This window comes from Canis lupus, chromosome 11 (assembly GCF_011100685.1).
Source record: "Canis lupus familiaris isolate Mischka breed German Shepherd chromosome 11, alternate assembly UU_Cfam_GSD_1.0, whole genome shotgun sequence".
Taxonomy (NCBI): domain Eukaryota; kingdom Metazoa; phylum Chordata; class Mammalia; order Carnivora; family Canidae; genus Canis; species Canis lupus.
This window is the reverse complement of record NC_049232.1, coordinates 54,293,403-54,317,660: the sequence shown is the minus strand read 5'-3', so window position 1 is coordinate 54,317,660 and position 24,258 is coordinate 54,293,403. Positions and strand designations below refer to the sequence as shown.

Below are 24,258 nucleotides of genomic sequence, written 5' to 3'. Positions count from 1 at the left end.
GTATTTATAAATATTCAGAATTATGTCCATTAGATAGTTGGAGCTGAAAATAAAAACTGAAACCATGCAAATAAATGAATATCCTAAAAGGTCCTGCATATTAAAATCACTGAGGTCCTTTAAATAACACCAATGTTCAGCCTCTACCTGCCCAAAGATGCTGATTTAATTAGTCTGGAAAAGGGCCTGGGCAGGATTTATTAAAGGAGCCCCTGTAATTGTAATGTGCAGCCAGAGTTGAGTACCACTAGGATAGAATGAGCAGAGCTAAGGACGGAAGGAATAAGCCTGGGTGGGACTATCATTTGAGGGACTGAAGACACAAAGGAATCATGAGGGAAACTGAGAAGAAATAGTCAATAAGGCCTGAGAACCACCAGAAGAGCCTGGAGAGAAGAAAGGTTCCAAAGGGGGAATGAGAATAGTTTCTCATTCTTATCTTCAATAAGTTAAACATAGAATTGCCATTGACCCATAAACTCTACTCCTAGGTATACACACAAAATAGTTGAAAGCAGATATTCAAACAGTAACTTATACATTAATGTTCACACAATACCCAAAAGATGGAAACAACCCAAAGGTTCGCTAATGGATGAATGCATAAACAAACTGTGGTATATCCATACTATGAAGTACTGTTTAGTCATAAAAAGGAATGAAATATTGACACATGCTACAACATCAGTGGACCTCAAAAAGTGAAAGCAGCCCGACACAGAAGGCAACATGGCGATTCCATTTACAAAACATATCTAAGTAAGTCCACAGAGACAGAAAACAGATTACTCCTTGCCAGGGACTCAGGGAAGGACAAAATACGGTGTTTCTGTTTAATGGGTACAAGGTTTCCTATTGAGGTGATGAAAAAGTTCAGAAACTAAATAGTGGTAATGGTAGCACAACATTGTGAATGCACTTAATGCCACTGAATAGTGCATTTTTAAACAGTTTTTTAAAGGTGAAGTTTATGTGTATAAAGTTTACCAAAAGAATATGTGACCATGACAAACACAGCAAAGACAACCAAAAGACCAACCCTGAAAGGGGCCACAGACTTGGCGACTGGACTCTGGTGATAATAGATTCCCTGCTGCCACCTGTTGCTACACAGCCACAGAGGATCTCAGGCTGACCCTGAAGCCAGGGAAGGCCTCTCCAGCCAGACACCACCAGATCCCACAGTGTCTAGTGTGTCCTTGACATTCAGTGTAAAATTCTTTCCCTCCCCATAGACTTGTGGGTTTTTACAAATGCCCTCATCTGGTTAAGAAAAATTCTCTTGACAACCACCTGGACATAATTCACAAAATAGTGGAACATAAACTCAGCCCTCAGACTTGTTTTTTACTACCAACTGTCATGCAAGCCAACTACTTTGCAGTTGCTTCTGGACATGTTTGATACCAGAGGCACCACAGCAAATGCAGTGTTGAGGAAATGCAGACCGACAACTCCTGCAGGTGCCCAAAGGAGGCAGCTGGATTTGACGGCCTGTGTCTTCATCCACAGAAGGAAGGTGGGATCCCCAAATCCATCAGTGGATGCACAGTAACTACCACAGGTATAGCCCAGAACCAGACTGGCATCCGGAGCTGGGTCCCACACGATTCCCAGAGCCCCAGCCTCCGGGATCTGGGACACAGGCTCTGTCCTGGCCAGAGAGGTCTTAGATCTTCTCTCAAAGTCCTCATCCTCCCATAAAGTTGGCAGTGGTCGGAGACAGGGTCTCTGCTCTGCAGAGTTCAACTCTAGTCCCTGGGTCTTCTGAGCTGAAAGGTCTCCACCATCTTCAGTCAAGGAACTTGGTCCCAAATCAATGCCTTCCATTCAACTCATCAAGCACCTCTTGAGACTGGGCCTGGTGATGGCCTTGGTAGAGGAGACAGGGTCATCAGACAGTCCCTGCCCTTGGATAGTTCACAGTGTGACAGAGCCTATAAGACACCTAGACAAATAACTCCTGGCAGGGTGTGGGGCCCATGAGACAGGGACATCTACAATGTTCCAGAGACCGACGAAACGGCTCCTGCCAGCCAGTGGCATATCATGGGTCCTGCATCGCTGCATGGCGCTCAGGAATGGCTGATGGCTGTCAGGGAGCCAAGAGTGCCAGGTGCTGCCTGCCAATCGGGCCCCCGTGCAAGGGTTCAAACCAGCAGGCCACTCTGGCTGGCTTCATTAAGCCCTCATTAAGCATTCTACCCAGAAACCTCTTTTTGCTCCTGTACAATTGCCCACTTTAGAGCAAACCATGCAGGGAATCAGATCAGCTGTTGGGGGATGGCAGCTATTGGTGGCAGTGCTGACAATGGTCAATGAATGCCACCTCGGCTCAGAGGTAGGTCACTGAAACAATAGGGCCCAGAAACCAGAGATTCAGCCCTAAGGAAGCATTCTGCCTTCTGTCCCCTGAACTCACAAGTGCCCAGTGGGGTCACCCCTCTCTGGAAGGACACAGAAGTTGCCATGGCTGGGATTTTGCCTAAGGAAAGGAGGGACAGCCTAGGCCACAGGTGCTCGGTGAGTCACCATCTGAAAGAACAAGAAATTAATCAACTGACATAGAGAATGGGTAAGTTACAGCTCATCCTTTGTGGGGAATCCTCAAAAAAAAAAAAAAAAAAAGCCAAGAAACTATACAACATTCCAGGAGCAGCAATTGATTTAATGTAAGGTATTTAGAAATAGGCAATAAAGTAAGGTATTAAAAAATAGGCAATAAAGCCATATCTATACAGATACGGCTCTGGGCATAACAGTGCTCTGAGCACAACTATAAAGTGACGCTGGACAGATACAGAGACGGAAAACAAGTCTGATCCGGATGCTGGAAATAAGCAGTAAACTTACTCATTTCTTTTTAAAACCCCATTATTACTGTTTGTGCACGACGACACCTAAAAATCAGAGAGATCGTCTCAGAGAGATTGAATCTAAGCTCCGAGGACAAAGGCTCACAGGGGAATGGCACCAGGGCCCGTGCACCACCTGCCCCTTCTCCCCTGGCCTCCTTAACTCCTGCCTGCAGACCTGGAAGGGTTTGAAGGTCTGCACCTCAGATTCCATGCTCTGGCTGGCAGAGAGCTCAGCCGTCTTGTCGGCTCCCCTGTGACACACACAAACCAGCCCACCTTGGGCCCATCGGGAACACCATGAACACCCCACTCCCCAGCCTAGAACCCGGGGGTTGGTCGCAGAGCCTTGGTATCCTCCCTGCCAACCCCACCACTCTCCAGCCCCTGCTGCTGCGACCCTCAAACATCTCCCACGTTACCACTTCTTTTACCTCTGCTGCCATCACACAACTTGAGGCTCTTACAAGGTCTCTTACCTGGGTCACATGGCACCTGCTCTCCCTGCTCCAGTCTTGCTCTCCTGCCAAGCCATTTCCACAGCACACTGCCATCTTTTTCTTTTTTTAAGATTTGAGAAAGAGAGAGAGCTTTCACAACCCAATGGGGGGAGAGGTGGAGGGAGGGAGGGAGAGAGGGAGGGGGAGAGAGAGAGGAAGAGAGAGAGAGAATCCTCAGGCAGGCTCCCCACTAAGTGAGGAGGCTGTAGTGGGGCTTGATCCCAGGACCCTGGCTGGGATCATGACCTGAGCCAAAACTAAGAGCCAACTGCTTAACCAACTGAGCCACCCAGGTGCCCCATGGCAACTTTTCTAAGATACAAATCAGACCCTGCATCAAACCCTATGAATCACCCCATCACTTTAAGGATAATTGATTAGGGTCTGCAGTGCAAGCTCTGCAGCCAGTCCACCTGGGCTCATATCGCTGCTCTATCACTTACTAGATCTGTGACTATCAGGTTCCTTAAGCCTTTGGTCCCTCAGTTTCCCCACCAGTAAAATGTGGACAACAACAGTACCAGCCTTACCAGCTCTTTGTGAGGACTAAGTTAATGCATGGAAACTGCTTAACAGCGCCTGGTGAGAAGCATTCTGCAAATGGTGGCTACTATTTTCAGATTTGTGCTTTCTATAGACCTTCAAGGCCCTGTCTGCTCAGGCCCCACTCAGCTCTCCAGGCTCTTTACTCTCCTGCATCCCCTGTATTCCCCTCCCAGGGTCGTCCAGTCCTGCTCACCCCCTCTTCCCTTCTGCTCTGGCCACTGAGCCTTTGCTCAGGCCACTGTCATTGCTGGCTGTGCTCTTCCCTCTGTGGCTTGCTTCCCTCTCTCACAACTCTATTTGACTATTTACAATATCCCCTGCTGGAATAGAAGATCCTTGCGAGCAGGGCCTTGGGCGTCTGAGTCACCATGAGTCTTCAGTGCTTAACAGACGCTCAGGAAATATTAGCTCAAGAACTGAAACCAATGGTGCGAACCAGACAAGCCCGGGCCCCAGAAATGCTGCCCTACTGAAAGTAATCAACAGGAACACAGTCTTCCCTAGAGGCAAATCCTAGAAGTCACGGCACATCTAGAACTTCATGGCATCCCAGTTTGCTACAACTCTTCCCACTGGAGCAGCTGGAAGGAGGCAGATCCTTGTGAAATGAGCAAGATTCAGGTGCTTTAACAAAGCCAAGTCCCTGACTGAGATGGAAAACAGATTAGGAGGCAGAGGAGGAAGCAGCAAGGAAGAGCCACATCTCGGGTGCTTGCTGTTTAGATTTTATATGACCTGACATTACTAGGTCATTACTGAGTAAAATGAATACAAATATTTTTATTTAAAAGAAAATGTTAGAGAAGAAAAAGAAGGAAGAAGTTCTGGACGTTTCCTATAAAGCCATTCTGTTGAGCAATTTCTATCTTCTTGCAGATTTCTCATTATGAAATGAGAACTGTGTCCCCTGGACAATAATCTAGCCCCTGGAAGCTTATTTCAAAATTCAATGACCACCATAAGAAAAGCAATTACCTCCTAATTAAACATTAAGATGATTGTTTAATGTATCAACATACTGCGGCAAACAGTTACAAAATAAAAACAAAGCCTCCCCACTTCCCCTTCACACACTTCGGTCTACTTCATACTCTGATGGCAGATTACTCTTACTAAAAGACAGCTCTGCTCATGCCTTGCCCTCATTCAAACCCTTTCAATGGCTCCCCATTGCCTTCAGGATAAAGAACAAACTCCTAAGTGGGTGTTAAAGATCCTTCTCCTTTTGGCACTGACCTACTTGAATAGCCAGCCTCATTTCCTCCTAATCACCTTCAAATAACCCCTGCTCCCATCAGAATGCAGCGAGAGCCCCTGCTGTGCCTTTGTCTTTTTCCCACCTCTGCCTATAATGTTCTTTACCCACCCCCAAACTCTTCACGTCCAAATCCTGCCTCCCTGTGGGACTCACTCCAATGCTACCTCTTCCACGAAGTCCTCTGTGATGTCCTCCATAACACAGGCTGCCCACCACCTCCAGGCTTCCACAGCCTTTACTGGAGATGATTCCCCTCTGTTGATACCTGGCTGGCTTGTCTTACAGTTATTTCTTTAAAAAAAAAAAAAAAGACTTTATTATTCATAGAGAGAGAGGCAGAGACACAGGGAGAGGGAGAAACAGGCTCCATGCAGGGAGCCCAATGTGGGACTTGATCCCGGATCCCCAGGATCACACCCCAGGCTGCAGGCGGCGCCAAACCGCCGCGCCACCAGGGCTGCCCTCTTACAGTTATTTCTGAACAAAATCTCTACCTCCTGATAAACTATAAACCAATACATTTTCCCCTCACACCGAACATATGTCACGCAAACAGAAGGTACTAAACAATCCTGAATGACTAACAAATGGCAGCAAACAGTACAAAATGGTCAGCAGCCACCCAATTTATCACTGTGCTTAGAGAGGGAGCAAGTCTGGAAACACAGGAACTCTATCCAGTGGTCAGACCATTTGATCTACAAACCTGTTTCTACTGAAACCCCCTAATTACTCTCATTATTTACCCAGAGATCTCTCAGTCCTGCAGGATGTGCATGTGTGAGAGCTTGTGCACGTGCATGCGTGTGCGTGTGTGTTGTACAGGAGGAAGGAAGCAGAGTGGAGGAGGGGGATGCTCATCAAAACCTGGCAGCAGCAACAAAGGAGCTCCTTCTTCAAGGAAGACAGCTCAAAATCCACGAGAACCAAGCGTGTCACTGCACTTGCTGTCAAGCACCGAGAGGGAGGGTACGATGAAGTCCTGCCAGGCAGTGGTTCTGACTTTACTGAGTCGCTGCAGAGTTTGTTAAAACACAGTTCTCCTATGCCCAGTTCTGTGTCTCTCAGTTGGGGTGGGGCTCAGATTTTGCACTTCTAACAAGCTCCAGATAATGCTGATAGGGACCTCACTTGAGGGATCCTCCGTGTAGATGGGCAAATGAATCAAGGGGTTCAAGGTAGGGGGATCAGCTGTGGTACATGACACAGGCATTTTGTTGTTGTTGTTAAAGATTTTATTTATTTACTTCAAAGGGAGAGGGAAAGAGAGAGCCTCAGCAGGGGTAGGGAGGCCACAGAGAGAGAAGCAGCCTCCCCTCCCTAATAGGCGGTGAGACTGACACAGGATCCGATCCCAGGACCCTGAGATCATGACCTGAGCTGAAGGCAGAAGCTTAACTGACTGAGCCACCCAGGAGTCCCTCAACACAGGCATATAGAAAGCCAAAAAAACTAATTTTTAATCAGATTCAGGCAGGCACATGGAAAAACAAAATCATACCGTGATTTTTCCCTCTCACTTGTAATTCAGAAACTAAATACTACAGGGTAGCCGGAGAGTTACGGACAAGGGAGTTAGGAGACCTGGGTTTGAGTTCTGCTTCTGTCACTAATTAGCTGGGTAGCTAAAGACCCTCGCTACCTTCTCAGGACTGCACCATTAGAACCACAGAGATGCTCAACCAGAAAAATCTCCAGGATCAGGTCTTACATCCTATGATCTCATAATGTAGAAAACGTGTTGGCAATTTAATTCCAAAACGAAGTATTACCCATCTCTATAGAAGATGCTTAAAGATACTGCAATATGGGGCCCCTGGATGGCTCCGTTGGGTAAGCTTCTGCCTTTGCCTCAGGTCATGACCTCAGGGTCCTAAGATGGAGCCCCACTTCAGGCTTCCTGCTCAGCAAGGAGTCAGCTTCTCCCTCTCCCTCTGTCCCTCCTCCTACTTGTACCCGGATGCACTAGAGTGGTCTCACTCTCTCTCTCAAATAAATAATCTTTTTTTTTTTTTTCAAAAAAAAAAAAGGTACCGCAATTTGGAAACTTAAAATGAGAAATAACAGTTAAATGGGAGAAGAACCCAGAATAAATAATTGCAATTATGAAGACTGAAAGAACCTTCACTTAAACAGGTTTCACAAATAATGAGCATTCAGATTATACCATGGAAATAGCTTTTAAAATATACAGCAAAAATACTCAATTAGGAATACTACTCAGCCATAAAGAATGAAGTCTTGCCATCTGCAATGATGCTGATGTTGCTAGAGAGTACAAAGTGAAATAAGTTGGAGAAAAACAAATACCATATAATTCTACTCATATGTGGAATTTAAGAAACAAGCCAACGAGCAAAGGGAACAAAAGAGAGAAACCAAGAAACAGATTTAATTATAGACAACAAAATGATGGATACTAGAGGGCCGGTGGTTGGGAGAAATAATGATGGGGATTAAGGAGGGCACTTATCATGATGAGCTGGGGTCTCGAATGGAAGTGCTGAATCACTATATGGCATGCTTGAAACTAACATAACACTGTATGTTAACTAACTGGAATTAAAAACTTAAGTTAAAAAAAAAAACTTAAGTTAAAAAATGCTACAATTTAAAAAGCCCACCTACCTTTCTGCAACCCTCTAGAGGAAGCAGGACATGTTACAGAATGAGAAAACAACTCACCAGTGGAGCAGAGCTGAGGGGAGTCGTCCAAGGAGAGAATCCGGCCCCCCTTCCCGGGCTGGCCCCCCCTGCCTCCCCACACTGCTCCTGGGCTTCCCAGCACACAGCTGTCTTTAAAGAGAAAAGGCCGCCTTCCCAAGATCGTGGACACAGGAATGGGAGTATCAAGTGACCTTCCCATAGCTCGTCAATAAGCCCCCGTAAAGCTGATGACCCAGCCATGTGGGCCGAGCGGGATGGTCCCCGCAGTGGCCCGGGGACCCCCTCTCCTGCAGATCCTGGGCAGCCTCAGCCTTGCCCTCCGCAGGAGTCACTCTCTCCCCCTCAGCACCACAGGCCCAGAAGCCTCCAGATGCCGCTCTTATCTCCCTCAGCCATGTGAACTAGCCCAGAGAGGAAACCCTACAGGTTCTTTGCGGCACCCTGGCTGCTACTGGGCCATGGGCAACAGAGACTGTGACACCTGAGGTGTCCCAAGGTGGCCAGTGTGCAGCTGCAGCGCTGACTGGGTGCCTGCTCCCCAGCTAGGTCTGCCCAGCTGCCTCGGGTTAAAGTGAACGGCATAGCATTAAGTCGATAAGCCTCCCAGGGAGGTAGGTCACCCTTAAACACTTTATCCCCCCTCAACAGATGGGGGAATGACGCCACGGGAAGATTAAATGACCTGCCCGGCCTCACACAATCTGCCGCAGGTGGAGCCCTTGGCGGTCCCAGCCCTGGAGTCGGCTCATGAATGGAGAAAATGCTCTGGAGAAAGCCCTTCCAGCAGTAGGAGGCCTTGTACCCCAGAGGTGAAGAAAGACAAAAGCAGAGAGGTCACCTGCTGAAGACCCTTCCATGGTCCCTCTCTGCCCGTTTCTCCAGATCTCTGTGACAGAAGGACTTTCAACCACAAGGATGGGTGGAACGGGGTGTGGGTGCTGAGAGGACAGAACAGGCCTGCAGGCAGTGAGGGGCCTCGGTGATTGGCACCAGAGGAGGGGTCAGGCCCAGCGGGGTTCTATCCGGGCCCTGGGTCCTGTGCACCCCACAGGGGCAAGTCACTGAGAGATACAAGAATGAACCGGACCATCCCTGCAGTCAAGAAAGGTCACTGAGCAGCGTACCCAAACCCCTAAAATACCAAGTAGAGACTAGAAAGGGCCACAGCAGATGGGCTGCTAGACTTGGATGATGGGAGCTCAGGTGCAGCTGTGGACACAGGAGGGTGCTCTCAGGGCAGGCTCCGTGGAGCGGGGGACCAGGCCACGGAGGGCAGGAGAGTGACACCTGCAGAGCTGGGGAGGACAGAGAAAGTGCACAGAAGGAAGATGGCCCAGGGCTACCCTGAAGACCAGGAAGATGGACGGAAGGACCAAGGAGATGTGCAATAGGGTTGAGGGACTTCTGGTAGGACAGGCAGGTAGAAGCCCTATCACCAAAGGCTTTAAGTGTGGGACTAAGGAGACTGACCTTTGCTCCCGGCCACAGTGCTCAGCCCTGCACCTGCTCACATCAGGCCCCCATTAATGCTGTGGAGCAACATGCAGGAAGGCAATCCCACGTGTGTGAGATGAGTGACAACTGTAGAAAAATATGCCACAAAAAGTGCCTCCACTCTTTTTATCAGTTGGTATCTGGTCAGGACCACTCCTAAGTTTAGATCAACTATCTGAAGCATTTGCTATGATCTGTCCCAAATGGAGACCATAAGACTTGCCATCGGCTTCTCACCCAAGAACGCTGTGAAAATTAATGATGAGGTAATGTCTGAAATGCTCAGAGCTCTTCAGAGATGTGTGGCAAAAGGCATCACTAGTATTAATATTTAAAGAGACTCTACCCAGCTCTGATCTCTTTTTCTGCAGACTAATGTTACGTCCACAGGATAAGGTGATGCCAGATTGGCGTCTACATAAACCTTTCCAGCAGACAGCACCCAAAGCAGGTGCTTGACCCTAAGCCCCTTTCTTACATGTTGCCGATGGGACCCATGATCCCAATGATTCAGGGCCTGGCTTCTGACGGGTTATCCAGGGCTGCCAGAGAGCAGGGGCAAAATGAACCAGGCGGAAGGCAGAAGAACAAGACAGATTTCAGAAGGTGGTCTTCCTTGAAACTCCAATTTTTTAGCACTCAAGAAAGTCCAGTGAAGACTTCAAGGGGAATCATTTTAGCAAAACCCACATCCTACACCAGTTAACATTTTTAGGTCTAATGCAGTGCCCAAGAAAGGAAGAAATAAGAATGCCTCCTCAGGCTCAATTACAAATGGAGTGGAAAGGATAATTTCAAAAGTTCAAGGGGAAAAACAATCAATCAATTTCCTTCCCCCAAAGCTTTCACGTCTATAAATACACTCACACAAATGGACCCAAGACCACTCTTCCTTATGAAAACACTACCTGTCTGGCATTTGCAAGATAAATGATGTGCCCATCTTGCTTCCAACGCACTGAAGCTCAAAGAATGCCCTCCAGTTGCTTCTCTCTTCTTAAATAACACTCATCCCTGCACCATTATAAAAGTCATACATGAGTCTGGTAGAAAATTTTGAAATTATTCTTCTTTGGAAAGAAGAAAATAAAAATTATCTGCCTCAATCTATAAGTTGCTAATTACCCTTCCAGCCTCTATGTGTGAAAATACATTTTTTCAATGTAATTGGGAACTTTATGTATGTGTTGGCTTATAGTCTGTTTTTTCCCCCTAGAACAATACCTCTTAAACATTTACCTATGTGTTTATTATTGTACAACATTATTTTGCATATCTTATTGATAGGATTGCCATATTTAAAGCTAACACCCTATTGCTGGATATTTGGTCTGTTTTAGCAATGTCTGCATTACAATATTGAAATATATCTTTACATAATACACTGCTAATTATTCTCTTAGGATAATTTCCTAGGAGTGGCGCTGCTGGGTGAAAAACTACACAAGTTTTTACAGTCTTAAGATCTAGACAAATTGCCCTTCAGAAGGGCTATTGCAGGCTCCCTCCTTCAGTCATAGAAGAGCTACCTCCCCTAATTGCTCACTGACCCCTACTTTAGTAAGTTTATAAAGGGAATGTTGCCCTTATTTAGGTGTTGCCTTCTTTGATTACTCCAGAAGCAGAGTTTTTCCCAAATGCTCTGTGTCTACAGTGTTGTTGTTTTTCAGAGGCCTTTTTTTTTTTTCACTGTGTACATTCTATTCATTAGAAAACCAATGTCCTCTTCCCCCTTAAAGGGCGTTCCCCCCGACCCCACCTCGGTGGCTCAGCACCTACCATCCACATTTTCACCTTGGTGCCCTCCACTTCTTTCTCAGCATACATTTCACAATTCCAGCAATTAAGCCAGACACAGAACCCAATGATCAGTTATTCAGCCATCAGTTTATTCACCTGATATCTCCTGGGGTCTGGAATGCTTCAGGAACCATACTGAGAGAGAACTGTAAACAAAACTATGAGAAGCCAGGGGAGGGAGGGTCAATGAGGCCTGAACTTCTGTTCAGGCCTGAACAGAAGTACACTTAAATTGAAAGATACCTCAGAGTTTTATTGATAGATGAAGGGAAAGAGCAGGCTAGGCAGAGGGAATCACATGAGCAAAGGTCCTGAGGCCTGTTGAAGCATCATATAGGAAAGAAATATTTTCATTCTTTTTATAAAATTCCAGTATAGTTAACATACTACTATAACAATAGTTTTCAGTGTGTGATACAGTGATTCCATTGTATACAACACCCAGTCAGTGCTCATCACAAGTGCACTCCTTAATCCCCATCACCTATTTAACCCATCCTCCCACCCATGTCCCCTCTGGTAACCACCAGTTTTTTTCTCTATAGTTAAGAGTCTGTTTCTTGGTTTCTGTCTCTTTTTATCCCCCTTTGCTCATATGTTTTGTTTCTTAAATTCCACATATGAATGAAATTATATGGTATTTGTCTTTCTCTGATTGACTTATTTTGCTTAGCATACTCTCTAGCTCCATCCATGTCATTGCAAATGGCAAGATCTCATTCTTTTATGGCTTAAAAATATTCCCTTGTATATATATACCACATCTTTTATCCATTCATCTACAGATGGACACTTAGGCTACTTCCAAATCTTGGTTATTGTAAATAATGCTACTATAAGCATAGGGATGCATGTATCCCTTTGAATTAGGGTTTTTGTATTGGGGAGTAAATACCCAGAAGTGTAATTGCTGGATCATAGAGTAGTTCTATTTTTAACTTTTTGAGGAATCTCCATACTGTTTTCCACAGTGGATGCACCAGTCTGCATTCCCACAAGAGGGTTCCTTATTCTCCATATCCTCACCAACATTTGCTATTTGTGTTTTTTATTTTAGCCATTCTGACAGGTGTGAGGTGATATCTCATTGTGGTTTTGATTTGTATTTCCTTGATAATAAGTGATATTGAGCATCTTTTCATGTGTCTCTTGGTCATCTGGATGTTATTTTCATTCTTAAGACATGAGAATGAGGGGCTGGGGTTGAGAATTAAAAGTTGGCCCTTGCTGAATTCACCTGCTAACCTGTTCTTTTCCCTGCACCTTGACTTTGCTTGAAATCCCTGGCCATTCTCCAATACAGACTCCTCCAAAAACCTTCTTGAGAATCACCCTCACCACCCTCTCTCCAGGCCTCTCTGCCTGGAGCTGAAATCCTGGCACTCACACCAATGTACTCAGCAATCTCGAATGAATAGATGGCTCTGTTTGCTTATTCCTGGGCTAAGTCTTATCAGTCCAGCTGGAAAGAAACTTCTGGATAGTGATATATTCTATCATACCCATAGCCTTTCAACACTGGGCTTAACTTATAATAGGCAACCAGTAAAAGCTAACCAAATTACGTGGGACAGAATAAATACAAGAGAAGGGATGGGAGTGCACAGGTCGTGTGCTTCTAACTATCATCCAGACAGCTGGGAACATTGAGATGGTCTTTGAAAATTAGCTTCTGAACACAATCATGACAAAAAATAGATTAATTCTCTTTAGGCGTGTAATTCTGCATCTGCTTAGACATTTCTCAGTTAGGCACACAAACGATACTTGTTAAACTATGCTGCGTATCCCAAGAGCTTCTGTGCATAAAGGTCAATGTATTCTGGAGATTTGGATTTCTTTTTCTTTGCAGGAAAGCAGGAGGAAGAGAGGAAATAAGGTCCCTAATGCATGTTATCTCTGCTGGGAATTTCCATCTGATAATTCCAATTGAAAGCGAAAATCTTAATACCACCTGGGAGGAATCAGTCTCCATGATTAATGCCTTCGTGCCAGCAGCAAACATTTCTAGATAATTCTTCCCTGAGGCCGAAGAGCCCATACATTCATCAAGTGACTAGTCTCTCCCTGTTCTGGTTCAGATTCCCCTGGCTCTGGATTCATCCCCTACCAGAGCTTTGAGCACACTGCTTTGCTTGTTTGTCGCCACACTGGGCTGTGACCTCTGCAACAAGACTGGTGACTTTTTCTCCATCCCTATGTGCCCTGGGGCCTAGAACATTCACCCCCCCCCAAAGTGGATGGTCAATCTATGTTGTGGAATTAAATGCAGGGGCCCTTAAGGACCTTAGAAATAACCCAGTCCGCAGATTAAAAAAAAAAAAAAAGAACTGAGGCAGGGGAAGCAACATCTTCAAATATACACAGAGAGTTAGTTGATAATAATCAGTAGGTGAAAGAGAGGAAGAAATCAAAGATGGTAGCAATGCTTGAGGAATTAGGAGGCTGAAGGGCTTGATGGAACTGGAAAGGATGGAGGGAAACAAAGTTTGGTTTTAGACAGCCTCTAACTCATAGAAGCTGTCCCTCTTCTCCTTGTTAGCCCTTTAGCTAACATAAAAAGGAGATTAACATTTATTGAAAACTTACCATGGTTAGGTAGAAGACAGTGGTTGTGTCTTCCTCATGTCTTCTGTAATTTTAACATTCACAGATGATCCACTAAGTAAGCAAGGAAATAATGTGCTTGAGGTCACGCAGCTAGGAAGCCCAGGTCTCACTGAGTCAAACTCCGGCACTTTGCCTGCTCCCCACTGACTCTTTGATCCTTGTCCTGAGGCTACAGGGGACCAAGGAAGAGCCAGGCAGACTGAGTGAGTGAGTTTACAGGTGGCCTTGGCCATGTCCCAGGACAAGAGACAGCACCTCTAGAGCCTGAATGTTAGGTCTGCAGCCTCCCTGCCTCCCAAGAGTGCAGAGAACAGACACCACTCCATGCTAGCACTTGGTTGACAGGTACCTGCAGAAGCAGGTAAAAGACAGAGAAACACAGAGGCCTTAATATAGCCAGGGTGACCATAAAGAGCAATGAGGGCAGCTGGAGTCAGATGCAAGGCAGGTAGTCATCATAATGACATCTTTCATTTCATCGGTCAGCACTGTATACCAAGTCTGTGCCCAGGACCAGGCATCTTCTCAGTTCTGGACTGAACCAGACTGAGCCCTTGTCTGAGAAGAGCTCATACTCAAGTGGGGCAGGTTACATGGAAACACCTCTCAGCCACATGGTCTGGGGAGTTGCTCCTCTAGCCTGGAAAAGACTTCCTAGACAAAGTAGGGCATTTTGATGTGGGGATATTTGTAGGCAGCTCCATCAAGCCTTGTCAAAATGGGAAATCACTCTTTTTAAACCCAGTAAGCAAAATAAGAAGCAGAGTTCTCTCAACTGCTCCCCACCCCCCTTAGGGGTCCAAGCAGTGAAGTTGGAATATCTGCCTTCCAAGCTGATCCTTAAGATCCTTTTCAAACTCAAAGTACAGGTCAGGTCTGGTTGGATGACCAAGAAGGTGGCAATCTAGAGTCCAACTTCTCTATGCCAGTCTCTTCTGGAAGCCTTCCTGGATCTCACTCAAGGCATGCCCAGCCCTCTGCAGGTCTCTGTAACATGCAGCACCCTGCCCCACACTGACTTGCTACCAGCTGTAGATGGGGCAGGACTGTTTGAGTCATCTGTCTCCTCCCTCCTCCCCACCCCCGCATGCCTCTACCCCCTGCACAGACCTTTCTTACCAAAGCATGTCCAACTGAGAGGAGTAGCAGTCAAGAAGCATGCTCTGGGCAAGTGTGAGTCAGTAATCCCAGAGCAGCAGTGACAGCCATGAGCAGAGTCTGGAACTGCTCAATGCTAGACTCACCTAGGCCACCATCCTCCTGCTACTTCTTCCCAGCTTCTCCAAACCCAACCCTCCTGCTTGCCCCAGGCCTTTTTGGTACTTTGGCATGTCAACTGCCAACAAAATGATGCAGACACTCTTTGGGGAAAAGCGTATTTTATTGGTGTTGCCTTTGAGGGGCCTGTAAGCCCGCAGAGGCCAAAGACTCCACTTAAAGGGCCTTGAACTTCTGAGATAGGCTAGCTAAAGGCCAGGAAGACCACACTACAACACACTCTGAAAGCTGTGAAGAAGCATTTCCTGGTTTTTCACAGAAAGAGATATGTACTTGGTCACTGAGAATGTAAATAATTTGCCTCCAGCTCAATGAGCCAATCTCAGACTAAATTAGAAGGAAAACACAAGGACACTCGATCTTCCTCTCTATGTCTCTTCTCTATACAGAGCGCGTTCACTATGGGATCTCCCCTAAGTCTAAGAACTGGTAATGAACATTTTAATAGCACAGCTTCTCCTTCCTATTGATAGAAACTCACTGACTAGCCAGGGCATGCCGGTGAAGACCAAAGGACCAGAAAGACCTGGCCACATCTGCAGAACAGGGCACCTTGGAGCAGCAGCTGCCATGCTAAAGAAAGGAAGACACATGAAACCTCCAAAATAAAGACCTGAAGCTGGGGACCCCGGAGAGCTGGGTTCAAATACAATCCACAGAAGACAGTCACATAAAGAGAAAGTAGAAAGTCAAAGGCCGAATGGTGGCCCCCTAAGAAATATGTCCATGCCCCAATCTCAGGAATCCATAAATCTCACCTTAATTGGAAAAAGGATCTTTGCAGATGTAATTAAGTTAAGAGTGTTCAGGTGAGGATCTTATCCTGGTTTGTCCAGGTGGGCCCTACATGCAATGACAAAGTATCCTTGTAAGAGTGAGGCAGAGCTAGATTTGACACAGACAGAAAGAGGCGTTGCGACTAGAGAGGCAGAGCTGGCAGGGTTTGGCCACGAGTCAAGGAATGCCAGCAGCCACCAGAAGATGGAAGAGGCAAGGAAGAAATTCTTCCTTAGAGCTTCCAGAGGGAGTACAGCCCTGCCTACACCTTGATTTCAGACTTTTGGGCTTTGTTTTTAGTCAGGGTTGCAGTGATTTGTTACTACAGCCGCAGGAGACTAAGACAGTGCCTTAGAAGTTATCAGACTGATGAGGGATCTGAGTCCCGGAGAGGGGGCTGCCTCACCCAGAGCCACTCCACATCAGCCACTGGTCCCTGACACTCTCCTCTACAGCAACCCCCCCAGGTCTCTCTGACACCAGCATGCATGTGGTTCCCCCAAAAACTCTAGAGGGGCCCACAAGGAACTCAGTTGGGCCTCAGGTTGTGCTAAATGCAAAGACAGACTCTGAAGTGAGGCTGCCATGGTCTTGTACCCCGCCACGCTGGTCAGATCTCACCTGCATGGTCACTATGTCCAATTCTTAGTTCTGTCTTTTTCAGGGAATTGGATAAACTGGGACACTCTAACTGAAGAAGTAAAGACTCGGGGACCTGATCCCTGTCTTTGATTGTCCAAATGGCTTATATGGCTATCATGGGGAAGAAGAAATGGATTTTTATGTGGGGCTTCAAAGGGCAGAATAGAGGCCAACAGTGCAGCCCCAGCCTGTAGGGAGAGTCTAGTTCAGCCCAGTGAAGAACTTTCTAATAATCAGAGCCAATTGACAATGGAATAGAAATGCCTCCAGGACTGGCAGGTCCAAGCAGAAAGAGGCTGGGGTGTGCTAGGGGAATTCCTGCACCAGAAAAGGATATACTTGATCATCTCCGGAGTTCGCAATCCTGTTTGAAAGTCTATGACTGTTCTGTTAGTTAAAATATCCTGTAAAATATTTTGCATGAGCCTGGGCTTTTGGCATATAGACAGGCAGTGCTCTAACTAAGGAACTTACCACACAGCTTTTGTAAAGACAAAAACCCAAAAAATTTAGTACTGTAACTATCCAGAAATGAACTCAGAAAAGAAATAGTTCCTCCTGCTCCTATATACAAATGTCTCTGACACCCAAGAAAGAAGAAAGAGGGAAGGGCACATATCTCCATATGGACATCACCCTTTACCCTGACCAGGAGCCAAGAGCCCATGCCCCAGTACCAAGGGAGCTTTGGGCCTCATCTCCTCCTCCAGGGAAAACCAGAGAAAACAGACTCCATGTTTATTTTAATAAATGCTTTTCCTTTTGCATTCTTCTGAATTCTAGATTTGGAACAAATCAAACAACAAAGCAGTAGCTCAGAAGCTTACCTATGCTAATGCTCAAAACTTAGTCTTGGAGAGGGCTTTTTTGGGGCAAGGGGAAGGATATTGTTATCGCCAGTTGTAACAAATGCTAGCCTACACCCTACATTCTGGATACTCAGAGAACAGGAAGCATAGCATTTCTCATCTGCCTGCACATCTGTCTGTCTTCTCTTAAGTCAAAATCTCATCATTGCATCCGGGTGGATTCCTCTGAAGCTCTTTCTGTTCAGAATTTTGAAAATTTGCCATGTTACCTTTTTACTGAAATGGCTGAGCTTCTCAGATCATTCCTCAAGAGAGGTCAAAAGAATAGACTTTCATATTTTTGGATTTGCCACCCTATCTTTTTTAGCCTGTAATTAGTGTCCCCCCCCACCCTTTTTCTAAAAGAACCACTGTTAAGCACACACATCATTTATCAGCCAGCTTGTGAAATGATTAGAAGCCGAAACCATTTCTAGCCATGGCAAAAAGGTCTCCAAACATCAGGTGGGTCCCTGAAAATACTGTGTCACTTGAGTGAAATTAACGGCTACTGCCCTCACATTAGTTGGCCAAGCACCAAATAGGGCTTTCCATTGTCCTTCAGGCAGATAGTTCATTATTTTTAAAACTCTCCTATTTGCAGAGCTACATAATGTAATCTGTAGTTAGCAAAACAAATTTAAGACATCATTATTCTATGAATGCATATTAAGTTTGGTGTATATCCTAGACTATAGTAGAAGTAGGGCTACAACAGCTGTGCATAAATCAAAATTTTATATACTGAATAACGTTAAGTTCACAGGCATGATGTTTTTGTGTTTTTCTTTTTAAGATTGTATTTATTTATTCATGAGAGACAGACAGAGAGAGGCAGAGACACAGGCAGAGGGAGAAGCAGGCTCCATGCAGGAAGCCCTACGTGGGATTCAATCCCAGGTCTCCAGGATCATGCCCTGGGCCAAAGGCAGCGCCAAACTGCTGAGCCACTGGGCTGCCCCATGTTGAATATTTGAAAGCTTTCCATACCAGCTTTCTTTTGGTATGGTGAAAAATCCTTTCATAATATAAATAATTATTGATGAGTTTATCTAGCTTTTTTCACAGTATATTTATTAAAAGTTGGCCACATTGGAAAGCTAAATTAAAATTAGACTCCTGTTTGAGTTAACATCAACTCTTCATCAAATGAAGGGCCTACATTTCAAGGCATCAGAATGCCTCAAGTGAGTTCAACTGGGGACCACAAGCCCTGAGCATCAGCATCATGTTTCTGGCATGACTCAAATCATTTCAGATCTCAGGAAAAGCACAGGCTTTTGTCAATCCATTGCAGCAAACACATATCAAGCTTGCACTAGGGCTAGGGTCTATGAGAAGGACTGTGAGGCGGAGGTAAGAGGGACATTGTGTCTGGCCTCCCAGGGACTTCTCAAAGCCATTGCCACATGCATAAGTGACGGCACACAAAATCCTCCACGATTTTTTTAAAATTTTTTCTTTATTTATGATGGTCACACAGAGAGAGAGAGAGGCAGAGACACAGGCAGAGGGAGAAGCAGGCTCCATGCACTGGGAGCCCGATATGGGATTCAATCCCGGGTCTCCAGGATCGCGCCCTGGGCCAAAGGCAGGCGCCAAACCGCTGCGCCACCCAGGGATCCCAATCCTCCACGATTGACAGCAATGGCTTCCCTACGAGATGTACTAAATGCAGGGGAAGAGCAGGGGCAGACGAGAACCCTGGGACGAGGGGGTCTAGAAGACGGCTGCCAGGGCATACAGGGTTTAAGCTGGGCCCTCAGGCGTGGGCAGGATCACCAGGGCTGAGGTACATGAGGCAGAGGAGCCAGATGGAGAGGCAATGGCTGGAGGGATTAAGTGTGGAGGACACGGTGAGGGAGGAGGGGGACTGAGAGAATAAATGGAGACAGCCTTCATGTCTGCGGGCCTGATGACTCTGGACTTCATTATCCACATGCAAGGGATCCACTGAAGGTCTCTGGGCCATACATTAGACAAAACAGAAGTCTGATGTTCAGAGAGGGAATGGAAATGTGGAGACATGTTTGAGGGAGATTTCACAAGTCAAAACGACAGGACTTGGTGAGTGACTGGATTTCAATAAAGAGGGATCCAAGGGAGAGAATAAGGTTGTGGGTGACTATGTAGCATCCCCCACATTGCCCCCACTACCATGGAATTTCCAGGGTGGGAGTGGAAGACTGCTGGCCAGAGAATATCACACAGCAAGTGTGCAAGGCTGGCTTTGGTGCCACTCAGCATGTTTCCCCTCTGCATATCAGTGAGCAATCCAGGGGCACTACTCTTCAGGGTTTACAGTGAGAGGAGATGGAGGAGCGGGGGAGAAGGCGAGGGAGGTAGGGACAGAGAGGAAAGGAAGAAGGGGCAGGAGAGGGAGGGTAAGAAAAGGAGAGAGGAAGGGAAGGAGGGAAAGATACTGAAGGAGGTCTACAGTGAGATGTTCCCAAAGTGGGCAGCAGCTCACCATGCCACTCTAGGCTTGACCATGCTATGGCTGGGTATTCTTCTTTTCAGGATTCCTAAAACATAGCTTTGTATTGAAGGAGCAGAGAACCTGCTCTGGAGTATCCCCATAACTGTAGTGATAATACCCACGCACACAGCCTGTCTGGTCCTAGAACACACAAAGCCTTTCAGGCCTCCAGGTCTTTGCATTTGCTGCCTCGCCCCACCTCCCTCCATCCCCCCACCCTCTTAATTTAACTTTCATTTGGTGCTTGCTACATACCTGGCACTATTTCAAGTACATTACATATATCAATCCATTTAATCCCCAAACAACTCTATCAAGTAGGGTTATTATGCCCAGTTTACAGTCAAAGAAACTGAAGCCCAGAAGATTAAATAACCTGACAATGGAATATATTTAGTTGTCAGTGGGGCCAGTATTCAAATACAGACACCGTGGCCCAGAGCCTGTGTTCTCACACCAAAGCGACGCTGCCTCTTACTGAGCTGGACTGCATGCCACCCCCACTCCTACCCCCAGCTCTAGTCTGGACTGGCTCCTTGTCTCCTTTAGCTCCCAGTGGTTCAACAGACCTTCCTTCACCACTCCCATTACCTTCTCTCACTTTACCCTGCTTGTTTCCTTCCCAGCTCTTAGCCAATTTGTAATTATTTATATGTTTACTTGTTTACTATGTTCCTCTAATTAGAATATAAACTCCAGGAAGGCAGGGATCTTCCCTTTTGTTCCAGTATATTCCTGGGGCACCTAGAATCATTCTTTGGCACAGAGAAGGTGTTCTGTGAATAAGTGTTCCATGAACAAATGAAGGGCGGTAGAATGACTGCCATGTGGTGGACACAGATTCACAAAGTATTGCAGTGTCCTTCTTCACCCTCCTGTCCTATTCTCCGTCCTTGGCTACTACAAATCCCCAGCAACCCACACTAAGGCAGATGGGAGCTGGTGCCCGGTTCCCAGCATATATGGACAATGCTGATATATTTATAACTGTGTCTGACTGTCAAATCCCCCCACCTAGGTCCTTGAGCACATAGTGATAAGCTTATGGGAGGCAGGGATTGCGTGTTCTGATTAACTTCTCTGTGGCCTCCCACCACCTAACAGTATTTACAGAGCATTGTCTGCTGTTGATGTCAGCGTCTGATCTGAGCACCCCCAAATGACAAAAAGCCCCTGCCCTTGCATTGTCACAAGAACTCCAGTCTGATGGTGAGGTTCCAAGTCAATACCTATGCTAAAACAAAAGACACCATTCATTCACTTTATTGGTGTCTAGCAACACTTATGGAGCTTGCCCATGAACACTCTAATAAAAGGCACGATTATCAAGTGTCTATCATTATACAAACACTCTGTTAGGCACTTTATACATGATCTCATTTAACCTTGTATATTTGGAATTATAATTCCCCTTCTGCAAATGTGAAAAGTGAGGTTCAGAGGCCCAATATCCCCCAAATCAGTGTGGATTCAAGCCCAGGTTCAGAGCCTCCTGCACCCCACGGTGCTCCACTCTGTGCTCTGCCTTCCCCTCACTTCCACTTGACCCACTGTTCTCCATTTGGGCCCTGAGTTCTCCTGACCCTGTACCTTTGCTCACACCAGTTCCTTGACCTAAAATGGCCTTTCCACTTTCCACCACCTGTTGAAATCCTCTTCCTCCTTCCACCTTCCAAGACACAGTCTTCCCCATTAACTCCAGTTAAAATCCACACTCCTCAGTGTTCCCAGAGGTCCCCCAGGAATACTCCCAGAATGGCCTGTGGTATGTTCCTCCTTCTTCCTCACTAGACCCTGAGCTCCTTGAGGGAAGGGCCTATTGGTGTTTTTCCTATTTGTTTCCTCCCGAAGGAGTGGTGAGAAAGCACTTGCCGAACCGAACCATTGAAGAAGGAAGAGGGAAGTGACTGGTGGCATTCTAATGCATCTGAGCTATCAGGGGCTCTGGACAAATGAGCTTCCACTACAGAGCATGGCTGGGAAAAGGCAAACATATGTACCACAACTCTGCTATTTTCCTGCCCTGGTCACAAAGGGCACTATTACTAGTTTTCTGATTTCATTAAGCTTGAAACTTAAAACCAGGAAGTCTAGGAAGGAAATAAAATAATAAAATCACTTCCATAAGAACCCTTTCACAGTAGCAGATTTCACTCACACACTGGGGAGATGCTAATTGCAGCACAAGGGGGACAGGAGATTGGGCAAAAGCACAAAGCTCACTTTGAAGGACATGGGTTAACTACCTCATGCTTGTTCTCCTGCATGAGAGAGTTCTCCTTCTGGCTGCACCAGAACGCACCGGTTCCAGAAAATAGGTACTTGCCAAACTGTAGGCCTCTCCAACCATGCCTATGTTGAACACACACCAAAAAGTACTTGATTTAGAGTGTTTTTCTACATCATCTTGACTGGAAAACATCACTTTAGGCTAGGAACAGGTAGATATTGGCCTCTATGTCAGGACCCCTACAATGGTGTTTTATTTTTTTTTTCTTCAAATTATTTTGAGGTTTTAACAAAAATAACCAACTCACAGACAGAAACGCTTCCTGATCTATAAGCCACTCTGAAAACAAATCATTATGCTGTTGAATATTTTATGATGGTCCAAAGCACTGAAGGAGGGAAGGGCAGCATTCACCAATCCTTGCCATGTCTATTTCGAGACTCCCAAAGCATACTGCAAATGCTGCCTTTATTTCCCATTTGCAAGTGCTATAGGTGGATGTTCCAAAACTGTGAAAGAGTTCCAAACTGACCCTAAATAGAGAGACCTGGAAGACTCTACTTCTCCAGAGTTTACAGCGGAAGGACCACAACCATCATCTAGTGCACATTCCTCCCTCCCCACTTCGTGGGCGGCAAAACCAGCGGGGGGGGGGGGGGACTTGCCCAAGGTCACACAGTCCGTGGGTGGCAGAGGGGTCACCAAAACCCAGAGCCCGGACTCCTAGCTCTGGGAGCACCCTCTATTCCCAGAGACTGACTCAACAACCCTCCTGCAGCTCAGCCCAAACTGCTGCTGGTTAGCAACGTGATGGCCCACCCCGCCCCAGATTGACTTCAGTGGGTTCTATCCCCGCGCCCCAGGGAGCCCTGGAGCTGAGACACTCAGGGATGCCCCGACTCACAAAATGGCAACACCGGCATGCACTTCAGATGATCATCCCTGGCGAACCCCTCCTGGTCCAGGCGTGGCTGTCCAGACGGGGCAGGGCTGGCTAGTCCGAGGTCACTCAGAAAGTTGGCGCTGGCCGCGGCCGCACCTGAACCCAGGTCTCCCGCCTCCCGGTTTGCCGCTCTTTGCAGATCTCAAAAACTTAAGCAACACACTGATACTGTGAGAAATTTAACCGTTGCAGGCCCTGAGCGAGTCCGCGGGCGCGTCTCCCACAGGGATGGGGACACGAGGACTGGAGGCGGGCGCGGGTCACCCGGGGCCGGCGGTGCAAACGGAGCGCAGGGCGGAGGGCGGCGCGGAGGAAGCCGAGGAACAGGCGGCCAGAGGCTCGGGCAGGCGCAGGCCCGGGGCGTGGGGACCGTCAGTGCCCCCCAAAACTTTGCGGCGCCGGGACCTCGCCCTTACCTGCAGAGGAGGCACCGGCCGCGCGGACGCGGACCCGGAGAGCTGACGCTTTCGGCGAGGGGCGGCCCCGCCCGGCGGCGGGCACGGACGCGGGCAAGGCTCGGGCAAGGCTCGGGCAGCGGCTCGGCTCGGGCTCGGCTCGGGCTCCGCCTCCCGCGCCGCGGCTGCAGCCGGAGGTGGGGGGGGCGCGGGGGCGCAGGGCCCGGCCGCGCCCGCGCCGTCTGGCCGCGGCAGGTGCTGAGGCTGCAGCTGCGGGTTCGCCAGCTGCCGGCGCCGCGACCCTCGCCCCGGGGGAGGAGCCCCGCGCGCCGCCTCCGCGGGCCCCGGAGGTCCCGGCCCGCCGCAGTGGGCGGTCCCGCTCCCACCCGGGCCCTGCCTCCGCCGGCCTTCGGCGGCTCCCCACCTGGGCACGCAGCGTCCGCGGAGTACCCACGGGGAGACTGAGGCCAGGAGAGGGTAGGGGCTCCCCAAGGTCACCCAGCCCCGCGGCGTTCCAGAACTGTAACCCAGTCTCCAGGCACGGCCTTCTCACCCCACCCTTCTCCTGGCTGTCATACTCCAAGGCCTCTCTGAAGAACTCCAGCTATGTAGGACTCTGAGGGATGCAAGTGACCCCCAACTTCCCTGCTCTTTCCTTCTTGGTCGCTTCGAGGGCTCCTCAAACCCCAAAGCCCTAAAATGCTGGGGTGCCCCGGGACTCTGCACTCAGCCCTCTTCAGACTCCCTGGGCCATCTTAACGACTCCTCTGGCTCCGGTCCTACCACCTCTCTATCCTTCCCAAATGCATACCTCTGTCCAAGACCTCTTTTCTTTGCTGAAACATCTGTTCCACGCCTACTGGATCCCCGCCCCATGTTAGATACTGGAGATACAGCTTCGAATTAAACGTTCTCCCTGCCCTCTGGAATGTACTG

The 24,258-nt window shown here is 47.6% G+C and overlaps 1 protein-coding gene across 8 annotated transcripts in view; it reads right to left on the bottom strand.

Annotated features, from left to right (window-relative positions):
- FRMPD1 (FERM and PDZ domain containing 1) overlaps window positions 1–24,258 on the bottom strand; it is a 150,279-nt gene that overhangs the window by 67,453 nt on the left and 58,568 nt on the right. Inside the window, exon 1 of one of the 8 annotated variants that reach the window (XM_038552860.1) lies at window positions 23,344–23,466. The exons of 5 other annotated variants lie outside the window; for them this stretch is intronic. The gene's annotated coding sequence lies outside the window, so the exon portion shown is untranslated. Of the gene's footprint in view, window positions 1–7,844; window positions 7,864–22,888; window positions 23,038–23,343; window positions 23,467–24,258 lie in introns of those variants that run through there. 2 more of the 8 variants (XM_038552861.1, XM_038552862.1) reach the window with 2 other exon arrangements.